The following is a 25,706-nucleotide window of genomic DNA, read 5'->3' as shown; positions in this document are numbered from 1 at the left end:
GATTGAGTTATTTGTAGTGAGATGGATGGAACTAGAGACTGTCATACAGAGTGAAGTAAGTCAGAAAGAGAAAAACATATACCGTATGCTAACACATATATATGGAATCTAAAAAAAAAAAAATTTGAAGAACCTAGTGGCAGGGCAGGACAGGAATAAATACACGGATGTAGACAGTGGACTTGATGACATGGGGAGGGGGAAGGGTAAGCTGGGACAAAGTGAGAGACTGGCATGGATATATATACACTACCAAATGTAAAATACATAGCTAGTGGAAATTAGCTGCGTAGCACAGGGAGATCAACTCAGTTTTTTGTGACCACCTAGAGGAGTGGGATAGGGATGATGGGAGGGAGATGCAAGAGGAAGGAGACATGAGGATATATATATGTGTATAGCTGATTCACTTTGTTACAAAGCAGAAACTAACACAATATTGTAAACAATTATACAACAATAAAGATGTTAAAAAGAAATTCAACACCCATTTATGGTAAAAAAAAAACCCTTCAAAAGTAGGCATAGAGGGAATTTACCTCAACATAATAAAGGTCATATATGACAAACCTACAGCCAACATCGTTATCAATGGCGAAAAGCTGAAATCATTCCCACTAAGATCAGGAAGAAGACAAGGTTGCCCATTCTCACCATTCTTATTCAACATAATTTTGGAAGTTTTAGCCATAGAAATCAGAGCTGAAAAAGAAATAAAAGGAATCCAAATCAGAAAAGAAGACGTAAACCTGTCACCTTTGCAGATGACATGATACTATACAGAGAGAATTCTAAAGATGCTACTAGAAAACTACTAGAGCTAATCAATGAATTTGGTAAAGTAGCACAATACAAAATTAATGCACAGAAATCTCTGGCATTCTTATACACTAATGAGGAAAAATCTGAAAGACAAATTATGGAAACACTCCCATTACCATTGCAACAAAAAGAATTAAATACCTAGGAATAAACCTACCTAAGGAGACAAAAGACCTGTAAGCAGAAAACTATAAGCCACTGATGAAATAAATTAAAGATGATACAAATAGATGGAAAGATATACCATGTCATTGGATTGGAAGAATCAACATTGTGAAAATGACTGTACTCCTCAAAGCAATATACAGATTCAATGCAATCCCTGTCAAACTACCAGTGCCATTTTTCACAGAACTAGAGCAAAAAATTTCACAATTTGTATGGAAACACAAACGACCCCAAATAGCAAAAGTAATCTTGAGATAGAAAAACAGAGCTGGAGGAATCAGGCTCCTGGACTTCAGACTATATTACAAAGCTACAGTAATCAAGACAGTATGGTACTGTCACAAAAACAGAAATATAGATCAATGGAACAGGATAGAAGTCCCAGAGATAAACCCACGCATATATGGTCACATTATCTTTGACAATGGAGGCAAAAATATACAATGGAGAAAAGACAGCCTCTTCAATAAGTGGCGCTGGGAAAACTGGACAGCTACATGTAAAAGAATGAAATTAGAACACTTCCTAACACGATACACAAAAATAAACTCAAAATGGTTTAAAGACCTAAATATAAGGTCAGACACTATAAAACTCTTAGAGGAAAACATAGGCAGAACACTCCATGACATAAATCACAGCAAGATCCTTTTTAACCCACCTCCTAGAGAAATGGAAATAAAAATAAATAAATGAGACCTAGTGAAAGTTAAAAGCTTTTGCACAGCAAAGGAAACCATAAACAAGACGAAAAGACAACCCTCAGAATGGGAGAAAAGGTTTGTAAACAAAGCAACTGACAAAGGATTAATCTCCAAAATATACAAGTACCTCATGCAGCTCAATATCAGAAAAACAAAAACCCAGTCCAAAAGTGGGAAGAAGACCTAAACAGACATTTCTCCAAAGAAGATATACAGATTGCCAACAAACACATGATAGGATGCTCAACATCATTAATCATTAGAGAAATGTAAATCAAAAGTACATTGAGGTATCACCTCACACTGGTCAGAATGCCCATCGTCAATAAGTCTGCAAACAATAAATGCTGGAGAGTGTGTGGAGAAAAGGGAACCCTCTTGCACTGTTGATGGGAATGTAAATTGATACAACCACTATGGAGAACAGTATGGAGGTTCCCTAAAAAACTAAAAATAGAACTACCATACGACCCAGCAATTCCACTACTGGGCATTTACCCAGAGAAAACCGTAATTCAAAAAGAGGCACATACCACAATGTTCATTGCAGCACTGTTTACAATAGCCAGGACATGGAAGCAACCTAAGTGTCCATCGACAGATGAATGGATAAAGAAGCTATGGCACTGTCTTATTCAGCGTAGTTTTGGACGTCCTAGCCACAGCAGTCAGAGAAAAAAGAAATAAATGGAATACAAATTGGAAAAGAAGAAGTAAAACTGTCACTATTTTCCGATGACATGATACTATACATAGAAAATCCTAAAGATGCCACCAGAAAACTAGTAGACCTCTTCAATGAATTTGGTAAAGTTGCAGGATACAAAATTAATACACAGAAATCTCTTGCATTCCTATACACTAACAATGAAAGATCAGAAAAATAGATTAAAGAAACAATCCCACTCACCATTGTATCAAAAAGAATAAAATACCTAGGAATAAACCTGCCTAAGGAGGCAAAAGACTTGTACTCAGAAAACTATAAGACACTGGTGAAGGAAATCAAAGATGATCTAAACAGATGGAGAGACATACCATGTTCTTGGATTGGAAGAATCGATACTGTGAAAATGACTATACTACCCAAAGCAATCTACAGATTCAATGCAATACGTACCAAACTAACAATGGCATTCTTCACAGAATTAGAACAAAAAATCTTACAATTCATATAGAAACAAAAAAGACTCTGAATAGCCAAAGCAACCTTGATAAAGAAAAATGGAGTTGGAGGAATCAGACTTCCCAACCTCAAACTATACCACAAAGCGTCATTTGCAAGACAGTATGGTACTGGCACAAAACAGAAATATAGATCAATGATAGGGGATTGAATGCCCAGAGATAATCGCACACCCATATGGTCACCTGATCTTTGGTAAAGGAGGCAAGAATATACAATGGAGAAAAGACAGCCTTTCAATAAGTGGTGCTGGGAAAACTGGACAGCTACATATAAAAGAATGAAATTAGAACACTACCTAACACCATACACAAAAATAAACTGCAAATGGATTAAAGAGTTAAATATAAGACCAGACCCTTTAAAACTTTTAGAGGAAAACACAGGGAAAACACTCTTTGACATAGACCACAGGAAGATCTTTTTTGACCCACCTCGTAGAGGAACAGAAATAAAAACAAAAGTAAACAAATGGGTACTAATGAAACTTCAAAGCTTTTGCAAAGCAAAGGAAATCATAAACAACACGAAAAGACAACCCTCAGAATGGGAGAAAATATTTGCAAATGAAGCAACTGACAAATGATTAATCTCCAAAATTTACAAGCAGCTCATGCAGCTCAATATACAAAAAACAAACAACCCGATCCAAAAATGGGCAGAAGATCTAAATAGACATTTCACCAAGAAGACTCACAGATGGCCAAGAGGCACAAGAAAAGATGCTCAACATCACTAATTATTAGAGAAATGTAAATCAAAACTACAATGAGGTATCACCTCATGCTGGTAAGAATGACCGTTATCAAAAAAGCTAGAAACAATAAATGCTGGAAAGGGTATGGTGAAAAGGGAACCCTCGTACACTGTTGATGGGAATGTAAATTGATACAACCACTATGGAAAACAGTATGGAGGTTCCTTTAAAAATTAAAAATAGAACTACCATATGACCCAGCAATCCCACTACTGGGCATTTACCCAGAGAAAACCATAATTCAAAAAGAGGCACATACCACAATGTTCATTGCAGCACTGGAACCAACCTAAATTTCCATTGACAGATGAATGGATAAAGAAGATGTGGCACATATATACAATGGAATATTACTCAGCCATAAAAAGAAGCGATATTGAGTTATTTGTAGTGAGGTGGATGGACCTAGGGTCCGTCATACAGAGTGAAGTAAGTCAGAAAGAGAAAAACAAATTCCTTATGCTAACACATATATATGGAATCTTAGAAAAACTAGTTCTGATGAACCTAGGGGCAGGACAGGAATAAAGATGCAGATGTAGAGAATGGACTTGAGGACATGGGGAGGGGGAAGGGTAAGCTGGGACGAAATGAGAGGGTGGCATGGACATATATACACTACGAAATGTAAAATAGATAGCTAGTGGGAAGCAGCTGCATAGCACAGGGAAATCAGCTTGGTGCTTTGTTACCACCTAGAGGGGTGGGATGGGAGGGTGGAAGGGAGACACAGGAGGGAGTGTATATGGGGATATATGTATACGTATAGCTGATTCACTGTGTGATACAGCAGAAACTAACACACCGTTATAAAGCAATTACACTCCAATAAAGATGTTAAAAAATAATTAGGTAAGAGTTCAATGTTCTTAATCTTTAGATAGCCCCCCAGATAAAAGTGAAAAATTCAGTTTTGGGGTAAGAAATTCAAATTTTAAGCAGTTATAGGATTGTGGATAAAGCCATAGGATTGTGGATAAAGCCATGGTCATTGCAGTCAGACGGACGTTATAGATCTAAACCCAGATCCATAACATGCTATGTCTGAGAACTTAAGCAAATATATAACTTCACTAAGTGTTAATTTCATCAGCTGAAAAATGAGAATAATAATAATAATACCTAACATATCATGTTGAGAATATTTAGTGAAATAATATATAGGAGACTTAAGACAATATATGGTACATAATAAAGAGTGATTAAATTATAATAATATCCCTATTGTTTTTACTATTAGAATTTTTAAAACTAAATGCTCATTTATAAAGTCTGGAAGACCAGGAAGCCAAATATGCAAAATTCTCCAAAAATCAATATATTTCTTATTGTTAAACTCCATGTTCAGGAAAAAGGGCCAAAAAATGTTTTATATCTTTATTGGAGTATAATTGATTTACAATGTTATGTTAGTTTCTGCTGTGCAACAAAGTGAATAAGCTATAAGTATACATATATCCCCATATGCCCTCTCTCTTGAGCCTCCCTCCCAACTCTCCCTATCCCACCCCTCTAGGTCATCACAAAGCATTGAACTGCTCTTCCTGTGCTATGCAGCGCTTCCCACTAGCCTTCCATTTTATATTTGGTAGAAAAAGCCAAAATATTTTTATATTTCACAAACTATAACTTCCTGGCATTAATTCTTTCAAGTGTTCTGTAGTTTCATATATACATAGAAGAATGATAATTTATGTCCAGATTTATGAACCTAAGGCCCTCAGAGTTTCTCAATTATTATAAAAAGATTGGTTGAAATTAATGAAGACAACTGAGTAATTAATTCATCCACTTATTCATTTAACACACATTGAAAACATTCTATATGCCAGGTACTGTGATAGGTATTAGGGATACAGAATAGAAAAGACTGCCTCTACAGAGCTTAAGCCTAGTGAGGACATTTAAAATAATAATTTTATGGGCTTCCCTGGTGGCGCAGTGGTTGAGAGTCCGCCTGCCGATGCAGGGGATGCGGGTTCGTGTCCCGGTCTAGGAAGATCCCACATGCCATGGAGTGGCTGGGCCCATGACCCATGGCCACTGAGCCTGCGCATCCGGAGCCTGTGCTCCTCAATGGGAGGGGCCACAACAGTGAGAGGCCTGCGTACGGCAAAAAAAAAAAAAAATCATTTTATGAACGTAATTACAGACTTTGACAAGTACCATGGATAAAAAGTACAGCGAGGTATGCAATCATGTCATAAGGAATCTGATCTCTTTGGAGATTCAAAGAAAGCCTCCTCGAAGAAGTGGTATTTGAGCTGTACTCTGAAGAGTCATTTGAGTGATGGGGTGGAGGAGAAGAGTTTCCCACACAAAAGGAAAAGCATATGTTAGGACAATGCAGAAGGAGGGAGTAGTGTAACTTAAAGAAAGAGAAAGAAGGGAAAATCAAGTTCTACAACTTAGTATATATAGCAGCAATAGAGAAGAACCACTTAGAACTACATTCAAAAAAAAACTTTTGTCTAAGAAGCATGGTTAACTGCACCTGCAGCCAACACACTTTGGATCCAGCACAGTGTTCATACTGAGGCAGAGCTTTTGCCAGCCTTCTCCCAGCCAAAGACTAAGCACAGTGGGGATATTAGAGCCAGGTCATTCCCATCTGACATGAGATGCCTCAAACAAGCAACCATTGCTTAGAGTTTGCCCATCAGCCTGGCCAAGATTTTCTCAGAATTGCACTATAGTCTGCATCTCTTCCTATTTATCCTCCTTCCTTCCCTTTCTCCTCCTGTAGCTTTCCAATATCTCTCTGCATAGTGGTCTGAAGGCTCACTCTCCCTACTTCTTTTTCCTTCCCTTTATCTTCACACACTTTAGATCAATCCTGAATGTACAATTTTCATTTTACAGTGGATTATCCCTGACCCCATCTGACTTAAAATTGATGGCTCTGACACAATCCAGCCCATAATGGATAGTTCCAGGTGCATGCTCTTTTGCTGCCCCATGAACTAGCCTTCTGTTTCTACTAGTACCCAGTTACACACAAGGAACTGTTTCTCAAAAGTTGTATAATTCTGCATTGCAGATGACATGGCCTTGTTCCAGAACCTTGGGGGCCTGTGCTGTGAATTTTCTAACAGGGTTTACCATAAACTCTATACTACATCTTTTCCTACCACTGAAACTTACAACTCCATAGGACCTGTACAAGCAGCAGGATTTCCTGCACTACAGCCTGGACTTGCTGCCATTCTTCAATGTCATAAAGAATGCACTAGTGAGAGGGGCATCAGCATCACTAAGAAGTGCAGTGGTGGCGCCCTCTGCAGGCCAGTGTTGACAATAGGTGAATAGTATCAGAACTGGGCTTCTTAATAGCCATGGTCATGATGGCCTCTATTACTTTAGGTAATGATGCTTAAACACCAGAAACCAGGCCCACTGTAACCCAGGCATTCTCTTCCACTAGAATGTCTTCCCAGGTCCACACTAGTGAAATCATCAGCAATTATGGCACAGCCTTGTGCCAGGAACTATCTGTCTTCCACATTCCATTCAGGATGGCTTCCTCCTTGCCAGCTGGTCAGCAAGTGAGCCAATTCCCAAACCTCTGTCTTCTCAAGCCACTCTTGGTACCATCTTGTTTTCAGTTTAGGTCCTCTGAAAAGCAGACACCAAAATGGGATTTGAAGAATAAGGGGCTTATTGGGGGAAATATGCAACTACATTATAGCCAAATTCAGGGGTAGCCTTGAAAGATAGCAGAAAGAGAAAATCTTCACTCTGAGCTATGAACAGTGAACCTATTCGTGGACATTATGCAGAAGGAAAAGTGGTCCAAAGTGAGATTATATATAGCTTCCTGGGCAATAGCTAATCATCTGACCAGATTATAAGGACTTTAGTGGAAAAGCCTAGAAAATTAGAGATAGGGAGGTCTGGGATAGAGGCATGTGAAGGGACAAACGTGAGAGACCACAAAGTATGAAAAGTTTTGTATCACCCAGTAATTCAAACCAGAAAAAACACACCATGGAAGAGGCATTGAAGAACAAAGAAGACAAAATCACTCAACCAGTTGACATAATCAGCCACCCCAGAACTGGTATGATGGACACATGAGTGGAGCAGCCACAGAGGCAGAAATAAAGACCACACATAAGCCAAATAGCATTAATTCCCCTTTACCAAGGCTGATCTAGATTCTGTTGATTCTGAATGTCCCACCCAAACAGCCATGTCATAGCAAATTCACAATACTGGGCTCCTTCCATCCTAGATGAACCAGCAGTCATCCTCACAGGGATAGATATCTATTCTATGGGTTGACTTTCTTGTTTACAAAGCTCCAGCCAGCACTGCAATTAAGGGACTTATGGAAATTCTGATTCTCAAGTATGGAATACCAGACAACATACCATCTGAGCAGGGACCCACTTCACAGTGAAAGGGGTCCCACTTCACAGGAGTGAGCCCATGACCATGGGATTCAGTGCTTGCATTGGGACAAAAAGAAACTATAACACTTTTAAGTGAATTTGTTTATATTAATTACCACAGCATTTACATAGATTTGAAAGGAGTCACGTACCTCTGTGTATCAGCAGCCTGGAAATTCAGGTAAGAGTTGATGCCATGAGTCTGAAATCCACAGGGCAGGCCAAGCAGCTGGAAACTCTGTCAAGACTTCTGTGTTATCGTCTTGAAAAGAATTCCTTCTTCGAGTTTTCTCTCTCCCCTTACATTTTACTATAAACAAGAAGGAGAAACCAGGCAGTACCTTCAACACTTTGCCTAGAAATCTCTTCGGCTAAATATCTGAGTCTGTCACTTATAAGTTCTACTTTCCACCCAGTAGTACAAAGTTCATCAAGTCCTCTGCCACCTTATAACAAGAATCACCTTTCCTCCAATTTCTAATAACATTTCCCTCATTTCCATCTGAGACCTTACTAGAAGCAACTTTAACATTCATATTTCCACCAACAATCTCTTCAACCAATCAAAGCCTTTTCTATCAAGTGCCTCAAACCTCTCCCATCCTCTACCCATTACCAATTCCAAAGTCCCTTCCACATTTTTAGGTAATTTTTTACAGCAGTACACCACTTCATGGTACCAAAATCTATATTAATTTCCTAGGGCTGCGATAACAAAGTGTCAAGATAGAGGTGGGTTAAAACAACAGAAATGTGTTGTCTCAGAGTTCTGGAGGTTGGAAGTCTGAAATGAAGCCATCAACAGGACCATACTCTCTCTGGTGGCTCTAGGGGAGAATTCTTCCTTGACCCTTCTTGCTTCTGGTGTTTTCTGGCTGTCCTTGGTGGTTCCTTGGCTTGTAGATGCATCACTCCAGTCACATGCTTCTCTTCTCCCTGTGTGTCTTTACATCATCTTCCCTCTGTGCCTGTATCTGTGTCCAAATGTCCCTTTTCTGTAAGGACACCAGTTACACTGGATTAGGACCCTCTCTCATTTTAACTTGATTATTTCTGTAAATACCTTATTTCCAAATAAGACCACATACTGAAGTATTAGGGGTTAAGACTTCAACATACATTTTGGGGAAAATAATTCAGCCCTTAACAGTGTGGGAAAGACATTAGTTATTCATGCTACAAATAAGGTCCAGGCTTATTTGGGCATATAAACCCCTTACAAGGCCACTCAGCATTCCATGTCCCACAAGTTGAAAATTACTAAATTCACTCCAAAGTTTGCATACTCTGAAGCAGACTTTAGCCCAACTCCCTTATTTTATAAAAGGAGGAAATGAAGTAAAAAATCAAATTCATATCTTTTGACTTAAAATTTAGCCCAACTGTATTATGTGATCTTACTCCACTCCCCGCCTATACCATTTAAATAGTAGAGACTCTAAAGAGGTGAGTTTTCAAGTAATTAAAATACTTGGGTAACCAAATATATGATTTCCCTGAACTTTAAAGGTCTTTGATTGGATATAAATATTTGTAATCACCTAAAAGGAAAAATAGTGCTTTAGAGTTATATCAGTCACCTCAGGCTAAATTATTATTTAGGAATAGAAGGCCATGAAACCTTATTGGCTTACAATGACAAAGCTGTATTCCACACTCGCATTACCTGTCCATCATGGATCAACTCTGGCTCTGATCCACTTTATCTTCATGCTATTACCCAGACTGAGGAATAGAGTAGTCCCTTTCTGGCAAATGCAGAAAGGAAAGGGAGGCCCAGGCACATAGTATCTTCCTAAGACAAAGGCTAGATCAGAAACCCCTCTGCCCCTCCTCCCTCAGCCTTACACACACCAAATAAAAAGCAACAAAAATATGCCACTGAGGAAGGTTTAAAGGCATGAACAAAGATCCCCACTCTGTGGCACATGTCACAAGAAAAGCTGAGCAATGAGGATGAAGTATGTACATTGAGAAAAACCGTCCATCACCACAACTCCCATCCTAAGCACAAGGCATTTTTAGAGGAAAGCTTGTAGTACTTTGAAGGTAACCATAGCAAAAACAAAACCCAAGCTCTACTTAACTGCTAACTAGATTTTCTCAAACCCCCAAATTATTGGCCTGACAAGAGGTGTGCCCATTTTTAGGAGTAAATAGCATTTACTCAAGTTTCTCTTATTCTGCATGAGATGTCTGACATTCAATAAAAGAAATTATAAACACACAGAGAAAACAACCCATTGTCAAGAGAAAAAACAATTTAACAGTATCAAAATCAGAAAGGACCAAAGTGCTGAACTTTAAAATAACTATGGTTAATATGTAAAGAATTTATTGAAAAAGTTGGAAAATATGAACATTAGCATGAAATTTCAGCAGTCAGATGGAAATCCTAAGAGTTAAATGGCAATAGAAGAGATAAAAAATGACTGCATCAGAGATGAAGAGTTTCTTTGTCAGGCTCATCACCAAATTTGACACAGCCAAGGAAAGAATCAGTGAATTTGAAGACAGATCAATTAGAAATTACTCTAATTAAAACACAAAGAGAAAAAAGTGAAAATCAGCAAATAAAATACACAAACAAGCAGAAAAACAGAACAGAGCATTCAAAAGCTGTGTGACAATATCAAACAGTACAGCATATGTGTAATTGGAGTTCTAGAATGAAAAGAAAGACAGAGATAATGATGTTGAAAAAGTATTTGAAGGAATAAAGAGCAAGAATTTTGGAAAAACAAAGTAGCAAATGACATCAGACCACAGATCCAAGAATTTCAGAGTGCCCCAAGCAGCATAAATACTAGATACCCCATTTTACTGATCCTCTCCAGGACCCTATGAAATAGCCAATGTAAATGTCCAGACTTCTCTAGATGAGGAAAGATTGAGTATTTTGTCCATATTCACATAAGTTGTCATGGAGGCAGAACTCTGACATTTACCAAGGACTTGTTTTCTCCATCTGCTGCTCAGTTGAATTTGTTGGCCACCTCTCCTAAGTCGCTGCTGTTCCATCTTGGGCCTATTACTTAAATGTCATTTTTTCTCTTAAAAAAAGTCTAATAATACAGTATTGAGTTCAAAATATATTTAGAGAACCTGGCACCAAACTTGGCATAATTCTGTACTATAGAGTTCCTATGCTTTAGGGCTGTGGGGACCATCTATGAATCTCCTCTCAGAGTTATGGGCAGGAGGTGAGTATGGGCCCCTTCTACTCTTAGATGCCCATATTTGTCTGAGAGTTCTGTGGTTTCTGTTCCTTATTGTAGCTGGAGGAATGCGGGGAGCAAGACAGGCCTTCTATGGTGACTAACTTTTGTATTCTACATCCTTCAATTGCTCTCTCTTCCATAGTTGGAGAATTGTATGTATCTAGTAAATTTGTTTCCTGGGGTCTAGGAGGAAGGAGGGTTGGGGCAAATTCTTCTTGGCCTCATCTTCTCCCAAATATCTCTCTGTTATACATAAACTGTTTCTTTAACATAATAATAATAATAATTATTATTATTATTTGCTCTTTATTTTCTCCAGTGACATCCCACCTTTGCAGCAATATTTGCTTCTTGTTTCTGATCCTGAATGGGAAAAATGTCACAGGATTAAACATATGCATACAAGAATAGGAAGAAATAAAAATCACATCAGTTTATGATATCACATACTATTACTACGTCACTGTTATGATTCCATTATTATTGAATCACAGTTAGTTTACTAAACAAACACTTCTATTGTTCCTAAAACAATCCATCTCCATTGTATACATAAAAAACAAGTGAAGCATGCTGTGGACACTCCAGCAATCCTCTAGCAATCTCCTAAATTATTGATGCCATATCTCCTGTATCCTTCCAGCTCCCAGATCCTGCCCTTTAGCCTGTGGGCTTTTGTATCTCTTAGTTTTGGATTCCCTGCCTGGATTCTGAGAGTTCTTACCTCTAACCCATTGACTCTTCTCCTCCTGTCTGTCTCAACTAGCACACTCCATCCTTGTTCTGCCCCCAGGGACACACACCTCAGCACAGACTCTCCCCAGCAAGCACGTAGACTCTTTTCAAGGCTGGGTGATAGAAACAAAGGAACAAAGTCTTCAACTAGCTCCAGCCAAAGTTTCTGTCTCTCTTTTTTTTTCTTTCTTAAAAAAAATCTGCTTCAAAGTATGCAAACACTTATTGTGAAACATATTTCCCCTTTCTGTACAAAAGTATACAAACACATCCGCTGACATATGGACCCATGTGTTTCTTCACCAAGGTGTGATGAGACTCAGAGCAGCATATGCGCCAGGTGATGGAGAGCTTTCCACAGTGTGGGTGGGAGCGTTGCCATCTTGTGAAACAGGTGCATGAAAGCCCATGTGAATAGAAGGCCCTGTGAAGTGAAGTTGCAGTTACTCAGACCCACAGCTCTAACACGGGACTGTTAGGTTCAGATGCGACTCTGTTTACTTAGCACCTTCCATGTGCACTTCGTGGACTTTAGGACTTATTAAGTCACAAAAATCACCTTGCAGAATGAAAATTATACCCACAGACTTAAGAACTGAGGACGTGAAGAAATTAGGTGAACTTTCTCTAGTGGCTCTTTTCAAATTTTAGCATCATGAGAATCGTCTGGAAGGCCGTTGAAACACAGATTGCTGAGCATGACCTCCCCACCCTCAGTTTCTGAGTCAGCAGCTCTAGGGTGGGGCTATATAATTTGTACTTTTAACATATGCCCAGGTGATGCTACTGCTGCTGATCCAGGAACCACACTTTGAAAACCACTTTTCCATCATGCAATGCACAGTGCTGAGGTCTAAAACCCTGATAGGCTAAAGTAGGAAACATCAGTGCTATGAGTCAAAATCAGGAAAGCCAAACCAGCCATTATGCTCAAGAGTCAGGGATAGGGCAGAAAACTGGATACCATGCCAATGAAGCCAGCATGGTGCTAGGAGTGAGGGGCTAAGTCAAAGGACTTGGGGTGACTGCCGCAGGCACATCCAGACTCCCCACCACTGGGTTAAAATGGCTGCCAGAGATGGGATTGGGGGGATGGGTCCATCGGTGTTTAAATGTCCATGGTGAGAGTGTCCAGGATAAGGTACCAGTTTTTGACTTTTAAATGTTTCACTTTTACTGTTCCTTAGTCATATGGTAAACTCAGATTAGATCAAAAGATAAGAATGCCAAACTGAAATATTCAGTCTCTGTGTGAGTTTGTGTGTATTTTAATAGGATGAGGGGAGACTCCTTTAAACTTAAATATTGAAGTTCTTCTAAATATGCACCCCTCGTTGGCTATGGAGGAAGGATGCACTCAGGACTAAAGGTAACTGCCCTTGACTTTGAAGATCTCATAATCTAGCAAGCAGTGTCTGTCCCATGCCAGACTGTGACACTTGGCAGACGCAGAGGGAGGAGGGATTAATTAATTCTAATTTGAGAGAAGTGGTGTCAGAGGAGGCTTCATGGAAGAGGTGACATTTAAGTGTACCTAAAAGATGAGCAGGGATTTTACTGGCAGGAACATTTCAAGAATGGCCTTCATCTAATATGTGGAAGAAAAATAATTTACTCTTCCAGTGAGGGAATAATGTTCTACCTTAGACTCATTTTCATCCATGTTAGAGGAAAATTGTTTTTTAATTTTAAAAGACTTCAAAATGAAGGTAAAAATATTCAGAAGAGGGCAGTTGGAATAAACACATTTTACAAAGGCAAAAAACCTCCCTGAGTAGAAAGCATTTTGTTTTATTCTAATCTCTTTGCTGCTTGCATCCCTCAAGCGAGCACTCCATTTAGATCTGTCGAATTTTCTGAATTCCACTGTGTGTTTGCACAAACTTCTTAGAGTGTAAAACAAGGAAATTTTGTGCCTTAGAGCATCTTTTTCAGTCCACAGAGAGCACATTGGTGGGAAGAATTAGCTGTTAGTATTAATAGTAGTAAAACACAATAATTATAATATGCATTGCTTGCTAATTTTCACTGATGGACTTGTATTAGTCTGCTTGGGCTGCCATAACAAAATACCACAGACTGGGCAGCACAGACAACAGAACTGTATTTCTCACAGTTCTGAAGACTGAAGTCCAAGATCAAGGTGCCAGCAGGGTTGGTTTCTGGGGAGGACCCTTCCTGGCTTGTAGACTGCCTATCACTCTGTCCTACAATGGCCTTTCCTCTGTGCACTTGCAGAGAGAGAGACAGAGAGGTCTCCAGTGTCTCTTCCTTTTCCTATAAAGCCACAAATCCTATCAGATTGGGGCCCACACATATAAACTCATTAACCTTAATTACCTCCTTAAAAGCCTATCTCCAACTACAGTTACATTCAGGGATTAGGGCTTCAACATATGAATTTGGGAGAAACAAAATTCAGCCTATAACAAGACAAGACTGTGATTTCCATGAAGCTACAGCACCTATGAAAGTGGAAACTCAGGTCTCCATGTGCCAATACCTATGGGGTGGACCAAGTTACCTCTCTTAGATGTGGAACTTGTTCTCTCTTGCATTGCTTTTTCATAAAACATGTATCAATATCTCTTGTCCTTTCAGTATGAAGACAGGTAGATGCTTTAATTGACGATTTAAGAAAATCTGTATGAACGTCAACAATTATACTGTGCTTTCAGGAGCTAATTAAGTGTATTTGGCTATTTTACCACATACGAAGTGGCCCAGAATGCTGTGCTTTTATTATTCTGCTTCTGCTATTCATGGTCTTTCTTTTTTCCTTGTCTGTAGCTTTAAGTATACTTACTGCTTCTAACATGCCATTTTCATCATTTTAGAAAATCAAAGGAGACATAAATTAGCATAGGCTAATTAACACTTCATTTTTTAGCTTATCCAAAAAATGATATCAATTCCCTCTGCAAACTCTTAATCTCACTCTGACCTCAAGGGAGCCCTCCTTGAATCAGACACAGAAAAACATTGTCCTAAATAGGGCCACCATAAAACTATGCCTCCTCCTCTTCCTACGAAATAGAACCTAGAGTAGAAAAAGAAAAGGAATTATAGAAAATGTTGAATGAGGCCAATTTTCCTTTGTCTCATTGGCTGGTTTGCTTCTATGCTAAATGGGTTCACCTTCTGTGTACAGGCACCATCATCTTTGAAGCAATAACCATAATTGCCATTTGCTGAATGCCTACTCTGTCCCAGGAATTTTATGTAGTCTATCTCTTTTAAGCCTTATCAGCCTCTTATTTAAAAATTAACAGCCACTATTTATAGGTGAGGACACTCAGGCTTAGAGTGAATAAGTAAGAAGGTTGCCCAGTGCCATGGACCTAAAGAATGGGAAAGTCAAGTGAGACATAGCACCTATGTTCTTTGCATGACACCAGGCAGAGCCAGTGTGGGTCTGCAGTTAGCAAGCATCTAGCCTCTCATCCAAGGGAAAGTGTAAAGGAGTCTTGGGATCTGTAGTATTCTTGGGCAGTTCACAATGATTTGTTATCTGCCTGCACTCATTTCAGAGTAAAGCAAAGAGAATTTCTTTCCTGCTCCAAAGACAGACCCAGCCCCAGGTTAGCCTCAGCCTCATATATATTAAGCTAATAAATGTTTCCCTGTCTCTTTTCCTGCTGTAGTTGTTAGTGCATTTGTCTTCATTCGCTAAATGTTTAATGTATTTTCATTTTCAAACCCTTTCCATAAGGCTAGTGGCTAGTGCTTCTTTCCTTATTTCCCCTGGGCTGTTGTATTTCCCCAAATTGTTCATCATATGAGATAGTGGAAAGAATCTGTAATGGGGGCTCAGAAGACTGGGTTCTCACTTTGGCCCTCCCCAGACTTGTGTGACTGTGGCCAAGTCCCTTCCACTCTCTGAGCTTCAGCATCCTTGTCTGTAAAGTGAAGAATTGGGTTTTAGAATCTCTAAGATCTAAGATTAGCTGATCCCTCTGCCAGTCCCACTACATGGCGATCTACACAACCTCCTCTGTTGTGAGCAAGTGTGTGTGAGATACTACTCCCTTCATAATTATCTACCCCAAAGGAAACATCTCCCACTGACCCTCTACCTTAGAACAGAGGAGGGTTTAGTTTATTCTTCAAACTCCCAGAATCCTTCCATATCAGTGTTTAACATTCATTTATTTAACTAACAATTAATTAACTAACAATGTGGTAGAAACTAGAGACTCAAAGATGAGCAAGACACAAACCTTGCCCTCAGGTATACAGACAGGCAAATCGAGGAAATTCAGAGGAGGGAACCTCTCTTCCCATGGCAGGTGCCAACATTAAGGAAATTCTTCCAGAAGAGGCCATAGCAAAACTTAGTCCTTAAAGCTAATTATTAAAGTGTTTATGAGCCCAGATTCTACAGTCAAACAGATCTAAGATCAATCCTGGTTTAAATAATCAGTAGCCATATGACCTTGAACAAGTTACATAACCTCTTTATGCCTCTCTTTTCTTCATCTGTAAAATGGGAATTACAACACTAAATTCATAGGATTGTTAGGAAGAGCAAATGATATGTATTTTTTAAAAGCATATAAACACATACCATGTGCCAGGAACTAAGCTAGATTCCAAGAATAGTGTGTTTAAAATATTTAAAATATATATATATAATCTACATATAAATATATATATGAAATATAAATATATATATATGTATGAGAAATCAAAAAGTCTCAGGCACTATCCTAAGCACAGTGCATGTATTCATTCATTTAGTATTCACTACTATCTATGAGGTAGGCACTATTATTATCTATTATTTTCCCTATTTTAGAGATGAGGAAACAGGCCCAGAAAGAATAAGTGATTAGCTCAAGCTGAAAGAAGTGTTTATTTAAAAATCTTCCACTGTAATTGTAACAGGGAAGAACAAATCTGATTCCATATTGCATCTGTTTCTTTTACTTTAACCTTTGTATTCTATTGCTTTTGCTACAAGTTAATCGCTAAAGGGATGTTGCCTATAGCTTAAAGCATACATAATGGCCCATCTCCAGGAACACTGATAAGCTAAAATACCTTTGGTTAACTCACAGGAAACATCCTGACCAGACTCACTTGTGAATGGCTACAGGACAGAAGAAATTAACACATCCCCTCTGGAGTCTGGCCAGAACCAGGAAATATTTGCAACAACCTATTGCCTTTTTATTTTACCTCCTCACCTTCCCCTCTTTGTTCTATTTAAAAAACTAGCATCTAAACCCGGGCAAGATGGTTCTTTGGGACGCTAGTAGACCATCTTCTCTATCCATTGCTTCCTGAAGAAAGTCACTATTCCTTGCCCCAACAATTTGTCTCTCAATTTGTTGGCCTGTCATGTGGTGAGCAGTATGAGCTTGGACTCATATGTTATCCATGTTATATAACATATGTTATATGTTATCCATATAACATGTTATATGTTATCCATATAACATAATTATGGATCTGACTATTTCTCCTTTTATTTCTGTCAGTTTCTTGTTCATATGTTTCTGAAGCTATGTTATTAGGTACATACAAATTAAAATTGTGATATCTTATTGGTGGATTTACCCCACCCTTTGGTATAGTTACAAAAATCTTTGTTTATCATTACTCTTTATCAGCAACCTACTTTGCCTGATATTACTACAGCAATACTAGCATTCTTATGATAAATATTTACTTGGTATATCTTCTTCCATACTTTTTACTCAAAAATTTTTAAGTCCTTATATTTAAGATGCATCTTTTATAAAGCACCTATAGCTGAATATCCAGCTTGAGATGTTTTCACTTTTTATTGGAATATTTATTCTGATTACATTTAATGTGATAATGTGCTTATTGATATATTTGGGTTAAAATCTACTATCCTCCAATTTGTTTTCTCTGTATCCTTTGTATTTTTTGTCTTTTTATATTGTCTTCTTTGGATTTATGCTGTATCCTTTTATTATATCATTTTTCCTTTCTATTAGTGTGTAAAGCATGCATTAAAATTTTCTTTTCCTTACCGTTATTTTACAGATTACAACATATATCCTCACTTATCATTCTTCTATAAATTAGTACTTTTATCACTTAGGGAATTCAAGAACTTTAGAACACTTGAACTAAATTTGCCTTCATTTTCCTTTTTGTGCTACTGTTGTTATGAACTTTAATCCTATATATATGTTAAATATAATAAATAGTTACTACCGTTTTATACAGTCTATATTAATTTAGATTCACCATGCACATTTACCCTTTCCATTACTTTTTAATCCATTTTGCATTTCCATACTTCTATTTGAGACCATTTTCCTTTTGTAGGAATAACTCACTTCAGTATTTCCTTTTGGTAGATTTACTGGCAATGAATAATCTCAATAAGTTTCTTTGAAAATATCTTAATTTCCCCTTTATTTTAGAAGAATATTTCCATTGTGATTATAATTGTACACTGGCAATTATTTTCTCTTAACATTATAAAAAGTTCATCCCATTATCTTCTCGCTTCTGTCAGTTATTTCTCACCAAATTTATTAGTAAACTCAATACAATTCTAATCAAAATTCCAGCAGGCTTCTTTTGTAGAAATCAGTGAGGTGATTCTAATATTTATGTGGAAATAAAATAGTAAAGGATCTAAAATCACCAAAATAACTTTGAAAATGAAGAACAAAATTGAGAGAGTTAAACTACCTGATTTCAAGACTTACTGCAAAGCTTCAGTATTCAAAACAGTTTAGTATTGGCTAAAAGACTGACATACAGATCAAGGTAAGAGAAGAGTGAATACAGATATAGATCTACACATGTGTGGTCAATGGATTTCTGACAAGATGTCAAGGCAATTCAATGAGGAAAGTCATTTCAACAAATGGTGCTGAATCAACTAGATACCCATAAAGAAGCAAACATCAACTCTTCCTCCATATACAAAATGTACTCAAAACAGGACGTAGAACTAAATGTAAAACCTAAAACTATAAAACTTCTAAAAGGAAGCATAGGAGAAAATGTTTGCAGCCTTGGGGGAAGGCAAAGTTTTGTTAGATAGAACACAAGCAACATGAACCACAAAGGAAAGAAATGATAAATCACATTTCATCAAAATTTTAAAGTTTTGCTCTTCAAGATATCTCATTAAGAAAATCAAAAGGCAAGTCACACACCATGATAAAATATTTGCAACACATATACCAAGGGATTTTTTTCAAGAATATGTAGTAAATTTTTACAAATCAATAACAAGAAGACAAACAACCCATTAAGAAAATGGGCAGGACGAGGGGAAGATGGTGGAAGAGTAAGACGCAGAGATCACCTTCCTCCCCACAGATACACCAGAAATACATCTACACATGGAACAACTCCTACAGAACACCTACTGAACACTGGCAGAAGACCTCAGACCTCCCAAAAGGCAAGAAACCCCCCCAAGTACCTGGGTAGGGCAAAAGAAAAAAGAATAAACAGAGACAAAAGGATAGGGACGGGCCCTGCACCAGTGGGAGGGAGCTGTGAAGGAGGAAAGGTTTCCATACACTAGAAGCCCCTTCGCGGGCGGAGACTGCGGGTGGCGGAAGGGGGAGATTCAGAGCCGTGGAGGAGAGAAGAGCCACAGGGGTGCAGAGGGCAAAGCGGAGAGATTCCCGCCCGAGAGGATTGTCTGCTCACCCGCTGAGGTGGGCGGGGCTGCGAGTTGAGGCTTGGGCTTCAGTTGGAGCCCAGGGAGAGGACTGGGGTTAGCGGCGTGAACACAGCCTGAAGGGGTTAGTGCACCACGGCTAGCCAGGAGGGAGTCCGGGAAAAGGTCTGAGGCTGCCAAAGAGGCAAAAGACTCTTTCTTCCCTCTTTGTTTCCTGGTGCGTGAGGAGAGGGGATTAAGAGCGCTGCTTAAAGGAGCTCCAGAGACAGGCACGAGACACGGCTAAAAGCGCACACCCCAGAGACGGGCATGAGACGCTAAGGCTGCTGCTGCCACCAGCAAGAAGCCTGTGTGCGAGCACAGGTCACTATCCACACCCCTCTTATGGGGAACCTGTGCAGCCCGCCACTGCCAGGTTCCCGGGATCCAGGGACAACTTCCCCGGGAGAACGCACGGCATGCCTCAGGCTGGTGCAATGTCATGCCGGCCTCTGCCGCCGCAGGCGCGCCCTGCACTCCATGCCCCTCTCTCCCCATCCCCCCGACCTGAGTGAGCCAGAACCCGCGAAACAGTGGCTCCTTTAACCCCGTCCCGTCTCAGCGAAAAAGAGACGCCCTCCGGGGACCTACACGCAGAGGCGGAGCCAAATCCAAAGCTGAGCCCCTGGGAGCTGTGAGAACAAAGAAAAGAAAGGGAAATATCTCCCAGAAGCCTCAGAAGCAGCGGATTAAAGCTCCACAATCAACTTGATGTACCCTGTATCTGTGGAATACATGAATAGACAACAAATCATCCCAAATTGAGGAGGTCGACAATGAGAGCAAGATTTATGATTTTTTCCCTTTTTCCTCTTTTTGTGAGTGTATATGTGTATGCTTCTGTGTGAGATTTTGTCTGTATAGCTTTGCTTCCACCATTTGTCCTAGGGTTCTATTGGTCCTTTTTTTTCTTTTTTCTTTTTTTTAATTTTTTCTTAATAATTAATTTTAATAACTTTATTTTATTTTATTTTACTTTATCTTTTCTTTTTTACTTCCTTCCCTCCTTCCTCCCTTCCTCCCACTATCCCTCCCTCCCTCCCTCCTTTCTTTCTTTCTTTCCTTCTTTTCTTCCTTCTTCCTTCCTTCCTTCCTTCCTTCCCTCCCTCCTTTCCTTCTTTCTTTCTTCCTACTTCTACTAATTATTTCTCTCTACTTTTTCTCCCTTTTATTCTGAGCCGTGTGGATGAAAGGCTCTTGGTGCTCCAGCCAGGAGTCACTGCTGTGCCTCTGAGGTGGGAGAGCCAACTTCAGGACACTGGTCCACACGAGAGCTCCCAGCTCCACATAATATCAAACGGCAAAAATCTCCCAGAGATCTCCATCTCAACGCCAACACCCAGCTTCACTCAACGACCAGCAAGCTACAGAGCTGGACACCCTATGCCAAATAACTAGCAAGACAGGAACACAACACCACCCATTAGCAGAGAGGCTGCCTAAAATCATAATAAGTCCACAGACACCCCAAAACACACCACCAGACGTGGACCTGCCCACCAGAAAGACAAGATCCAGCCTCATCCACCAGAACACAGGCAATAGTCCCCTCCACCAGGAATCCTACACAACCCACTGAACCAACCTTAGCCACTGGGGACAGACAACAAAAACAACAGGAACTACGAACCTGCAGCCTGCAAAAAGGAGACCCCAAACACAGTAAGATAAGCAAAATGAGAAGACAGAAAAACACACCGCAGATGAAGGAGCAAGATAAAAACCCACCAGACCTAACAGATGAAGAGGAAATAGGCAGTCTACCTGAAAAAGAATTCAGAATAATGATAGTAAAGATGATCCAATATCTTGGAAATAGAATAGACAAAATGCAAGAAACATTTAACAAGGACCTAGAAGAACTAAAGATGAAACAAACAATGATGAACAACACAATAAATGAAATGAAAAATACTCTAGATGGGATCAATAGCAGAATAACTGAGGCAGAAGAATGGATAAGTGACCTGGAAGATAAAATAGTGGAAATAACTACTGCAGAGCAGAATAAAGAAAAAAGAATGAAAAGAACTGAGGACAGTCTCAGAGACCCCTGGGACAACATTAAACACACCAACATTCGAGTTATAGGGGTTCCAGAAGAAGAAGAGAAAAAGAAAGGGACTGAGAAAATACTTGAAGAGATTATAGTTGAAAACTTCCCTAATATGGGAAAGGAAATAGTTAATGAAGTCCAGGAAGCACAGAGAGTCCCATACAGGATAAATCCAAGGAGAAATATGCCAAGACACATATTAATCAAACTGTCAAAAATTAAATACAAAGAAAACATATTAAAAGCAGCAAGGGAAAAACAACAAATAACACACAAGGGAATCCCGATAAAGTTAACAGCTGATCTTTCAGCAGAAACTCTGCAAACCAGAAGGGACAGACAGGACATATTTAAAGTGATGAAGGAGAAAAATCTGCAACCAAGATTACTCTACCCAGCAAGGATCTCATTCAGATTTGATGGAGAAATTAAAACCTTTACAGACAAGCAAAAGCTGAGAGAGTTCAGCAGCATCAAACAAGCTTTACAACAAATGTTAAAGGAGCTTCTCTAGGCAAGAAACACAAGAGAAGGAAAAGACCTACAATAACAAACCCAAAACAATTTAGAATATGAGAATAGGAACATACATATCGATAATTACCTTAAATGTAAATGGAATAAATGCTCCCAGCAAAAGACAAGGATTGGCTGCATGGATACAAAAACAAGACCCATATATATGCTTCTACAAGAGACCGACTTCAGACCTAGAGACACATACAGACTGAAAGTAAGAGGATGGAAAAAGATATTCCATGTTAATGGAAACCAAAAGAAAGCTGGAGTAGCAATTCTCATATCAGACAAAATAGGCTTTAAAATAAACACTAATAGAAGAGACAAAGAAGGACACTACATAATGATCAAGGGATCGATCCAAGAAGAAGATATAACAATTGTAAATATTTATGCACCCAACATAGGAGCACCTCAATACATAAGGCAAATACTAACAGCCATAAAAGGGGAAATTGACACTAACACAATCATAATAGGGGACTTTAACACCCCACTTTCACCAATGGAGAGATCATCCAAAATGAAAATAAATAAGGAAACACAAGCTTTAAATGATACATTAAACAAAATGGACTTAATTGATATTTATAGGACACTCCATCCAAAAACAACAGAACACACATTTTTTCTCAAGTGCTCATGGAATATTCTCCAGGATAGATCATATATTGGGTAACAAATCAAGCCTTGGTAAACTTAAGAAAATTGAAATTCTATCAAGTATCTTTTCCGACCACAATGCTATGAGACTAGATATCAATTACAGGAAAAGATCTGTAAAAAATACAAACGCATGGAGGCTAAACAATACACTACTTAATAACGAAGTGATCACTGAAGAAATCAAAGAGGAAATCAAAAAATACCTAGAAACAAATGACAATGGAGACACGATGACTCAAAACTTATGGGATGCAGCAAAAGCAGTTCTAAGAGGGAAGTTTATAGCAATACAAGCCCACCTTAAGAAACAGGAAATAGCTCGAATAAACAACCTAAACTTGCACCTAAAGCAATTAGAGAAAGAAGAACAAAAAACCCAAAGTTAGCAGAGGGAAAGAAATCATAAAAATCAGATCAGAAATAAATGAAAAAGAAACGAAGGAAATGATAGCAAAGATCAATAAAACTAAAAGTTTGTTCTTTGAGAATATAAACAAAATTGATAAACCATTAGCCAGACTCATCAAGAAAAAAAGGAAGAAGATTCAAATCAATAGAATTAGAAATGAAAAAGAAGTAAAAACTGACACTGCAGAAATACAAAAGATCATGAGAGATTACTACAAGCATCTCTATGCCAATAAAATGGACAACCTGGAAGAAATGAACAAACTCTTAGAAATGCACAAGGTGCTGAGACTGAACCAGGAAGAAATATAAAATATGAACAGGCCAATCACAAGCACTGAAATTGAAACTGTGATTTAAAATCTTCTAACAAACAAAAGCCCAGGACCAGATGGCTTCACAGGCGAATTCTATCGAACATTTAGAGAAGAGCTAACACATATCCTTCTCGAACTCTTCCAAAATATAGCAGAGGGAGGAACACTCCCAAGTTCATTCTACGAGGCCCTCATCACCTTGATACCAAACCCAGACAAGGATGTCACAAAGAAAGAAAACTACAGGCCAATATCACTGATGAACATAGATGCAAAAATCCTCAACAAAACACTAGCAAACAGAATCCAACAGCACATTAAAAGGATCATACACCATGATCAAGTGGGATTTATTCCAGGAATGCAAGGATTCTTCATTATACGCAAATCTATCAATGTGATAAACCATATTAACCAACTGAAGGAGAAAAACCATATGATCATCTCAATAGATGCAGAGAAAGCTTTTGACAAAATTCAACACCCATTTATGATAAAAACCCTGCAGAAAGTAGGCATAGAGGGAACTTTCCTCAAAATAATAAAGGCCATATATGACAAACCCACAGCCAGCATCATCCTAAATGGTGAAAAACTGAAAGCATTTCCACTAAGATAAGGAACAAGACAAGGTTACCCACTCTAACCACTCTTATTCAGCATAGTTTTGGAAGTTTTAGACACAGCAATCAGAGAAGAAAAGGAAATAAAAGGAATCCAAATCAGAAAAGAAGTAAAGCTGTCACTGTTTACAGATGACATGATACTATACATAGAGAATCCTAAAGATGCCACCAGAAAACTACTAGAGCTAATCAATGAATTTGGTAAAGTAGCAGGATACAAAATTAATGCACAGAAATCTCTGGCATTCTTATACACTAATGATGAAAAATCTGAAAGTGAAATCAAGAAAACACTCCCATATACCATTGTAACAAAAAGAATAAAATATCTAGGTATAAACCTACCTAAGGAGACAAAAGACCTGTATGCAGAAAATTATAAGACACTGATGAAAGTAATTAAAGATGATACAAATAGATGGAGAGATATACCATGTTCTTGGATTGGAGGAATGAACATTGTGAAAATGACTCTACTACCCAAAGCAATCTACAGATTCAATGCAATCCCTATCAATCTACCACTGGCATTTTTCACAGAACTAGAACAAAAAAATTTCACAATTTGCATGGAAACACAAAAGACCCCGAATACCCTAAGCAATCTTGAGAACAAAAAACAGAGCTGGAGGAGTCAGGCTCCCTGACTTCAGACTATACTACAAAGCTACAATAATCAAGACAGTATGGTACTGGCACAAAAACAGAAAGATAGATCAATGGAACAAGATAGAAAGCCCAGAGGTAAACTCACGCACATATGGTCACCTTATCTTTGATAAAGAGGCAGCAATGTACATTGGAGAAAGGACAGTGTCTTCAATAAGTGGTGCTGGGAAAACTGGACAGGTACATGTAAAAGTATGAGATTAGATCACTCCCTAACACCATACACAAAAATAAACTCAAAATGGATTAAAGACCTAAATGTAAGGTCAGAAACTATCAAACTCTTAGAGGAAAACATAGGCAGAACACTCTATGACATAAATCACAGCAAGAACCTTTTTGACCCACCTCCTAGAGAAATGGAAATAAAAACAAAAATAAACAAATGGGACCTAATGAAACTTCAAAGCTTTTGCACAGCAAAGGAAACCATAAACAAGACCAAAAGACAACCCTCAGAATGGGAGAAAATATTTGCAAATGAAGCAACTGACAAAGCATTAATTTCCAAAATTTACAAGCAGCTCATGTAGCTCAATAACAAAAAAACAAACAACCCAATCCAAAAATAGCAGAAGACCTAAATAGACACTTCTCCAAAGAGGATATACAAACTGCCAACAAACACATGAAAGAATGCTCAACATCATTAATCATTAGAGAAATGCAAATCAAAACTACAATGAGATATCATCTCACACCAGTCAGAGTGGCCATCATCAAAAAATCTAGAAACAATAAATGCTGGAGAGGGTGTGGAGAAAAGGGAACACTATTGCACTGCTGGTGGGA

Source organism: Delphinapterus leucas, chromosome 1, assembly GCF_059928025.1.
Source record: "Delphinapterus leucas isolate spDelLeu-1000000601 "Yukka" chromosome 1, BTC_Dleu_Yukka2, whole genome shotgun sequence".
NCBI lineage: Eukaryota > Metazoa > Chordata > Mammalia > Artiodactyla > Monodontidae > Delphinapterus > Delphinapterus leucas.
Note: the sequence above shows the minus strand (reverse complement) of the source record.